The sequence below is a fragment of the Macaca nemestrina genome, chromosome 3 (genome assembly GCF_043159975.1).
Source record: "Macaca nemestrina isolate mMacNem1 chromosome 3, mMacNem.hap1, whole genome shotgun sequence".
In the NCBI taxonomy this organism is placed as follows: Eukaryota; Metazoa; Chordata; class Mammalia; order Primates; family Cercopithecidae; genus Macaca; species Macaca nemestrina.
Window position 1 is genome coordinate 188,239,599 of NC_092127.1, and position 1,948 is coordinate 188,241,546.

General features: G+C 52.7%; 1 long non-coding RNA gene across 1 annotated transcript; it reads right to left on the reverse strand.

Moving 5' to 3' along the window:
• Positions 1-553: 553 nt before the first annotated feature.
• Positions 554-1,330, reverse strand: LOC139362459 (uncharacterized). The gene is made up of 2 exons (XR_011621559.1): positions 1,191-1,330; positions 554-710 (listed from the first exon to the last, which is right to left on the reverse strand). It is a non-coding gene; the product is annotated as an uncharacterized lncRNA (long non-coding RNA).
• Between the last annotated feature and the right edge of the window lie 618 nt (positions 1,331-1,948).

A 1,948-nucleotide genomic window follows, 5' to 3' on the forward strand; every position in this document is an offset into this window, starting at 1 on the left:
TTCTTATTAGCAGCATGGGAATGGACTAATACAGTATCCAACCAGTCAAGTGCAGCTTCAGAGACCTTGGGCTTTAAGGAAGGGGCTGAAGGCCAGAGAAGACTTCTCAGTGAAGGTGAGTTGAGCAGGGCCTTAGAGGAGGGTAAGTCATTAGGTAGAAAGTGGGGCATTGCAAGGCAAGAAAACAGTGTATGAGCTGCTGTGAAAGACATGGGAAGGGGAGAAGCTCAGGCTCTTTCTCCTCCACTGGAGAATGTCCTCCTCCTTCCTCCCCCTCCCTCCCAACACACACACACACACACACACACACCCCAGTTTCCTCTCTGAAACTGAGCTAATCCAGCCAACATTTGCAGTGATTTTACATACACACACACACACACACACACGCACACACAGAGCAGCTTTCTCCCTGAAATTGAACTAATTCAGCCAGGCCCTGAAAAACATTTGCAGTGATTTTACATACACACACACACACACACACACACACACACGCACACACAGAGCAGCTTTCTCCCTGAAATTGAACTAATTCAGCCAGGCCCTGAAAAACATTTGCAGTGATTTTACTCCCAGCGTGGACTCTCCTGCCCGGTCAGCTTCAAGGATTCCTTTGGTCCCAGAAATAGCCAAGGTGGCGGTGAAGGGAGGAGCTGTTTCATTTCCGAAATGAAAAACTTTAAGATAATTACACAGACGGCTTGAGCCTGCAATGGACAAAAAGAGTTTCATTATTGGACCCCTTTAGTGTAGGCGCCTCCCATCCCCAAAGGAGCGGGTTAACCGCTCGGCTGGCGCGGCCCCACCCGGGTCGCAGTCTGAGACGGACGGTCGCGCCCCCTTTGAAGTGCGGCCGCGCCTAATGAGGGACTCGCTGGGCCTCGGGATCAAGTGTCAGCGCCGCCCCAGACGTCGCAGGGCAGACAAAGGGCGCGGGCCGCCTGGCGGCGCTGGGAGGAGCGCGCGGCCCGCGGCGCTGAGCTGGACAAAGACGGAGACGGGCGCGCGGCGGGGTCCCGCGGGCAGAAGAGCCTGGCCTCCAGCGCCCGGCGCCCGGTTTGCTGCCCCCGCAGCCCCAAAGAGCCTCTTTGAGGGCGGGAGCGGCCGCGCAGGCCACTCCGACGGCGACTAGAACGTGCCTGTGCCAAGCCCCAGCCCCAGCGTAACCTCGTGGGTGACAGTGTGACCTGGGTTTTCTCCGATTCGCGGGATGTGTCCGCTGAGCGCAATATAGCACCCTCCTCGCACCTCACACTCTTCTAAATCCGACCTTCTATTAACCCATTTCCTGTCCTGGATCACTTTGCGAGGTGGGTGGGGTGAGTAGTCCCATTGTCCAGCTCACCCCATTCTGCAGATCACCCCATTGTCCAGTTTACCCCATTGTATAGCTCACCCCATTGTACACATCACCTCATTGTACACATCAGCCATTGTATGGACCACCCCACTGTACAGATCACCTTGTTGTACAGATCACCTCGTTATTCAGATGACCCCAATGTACACATCACCCCATTGCACAGATCACCCCACTGAGTACATCACCTCATTGTACAGATCACCCCATTGTAGATCACCTCATTGTACAGCTTATCCCATTGCACAGATCGCCCCATTGTACACATCACCCCATTGTACACATCACCCCATTGTACACATCACCCCATTGTACAGATCACCCCATTGTATAGACCACCTGATTGTGTAGATCTCACTGTACAGATCACCCCATTGTACAGATCTGTGAAGCGAGGCTTGGAAGGAGCCCCAGATCACAGAGGCCCCAGATCAGAGAGCTAGAAGGGATGCTGCTGGGCAGAGTGGACTCAGAATCCCAGACAGATGTTTACATATTTGGCATTTTTGTCATCTTGTCTGTGTGTGTGTTTTTAAAAACTCTTCATTTATTTATTTAATTTTAAAAATATATTTACTTCGATTA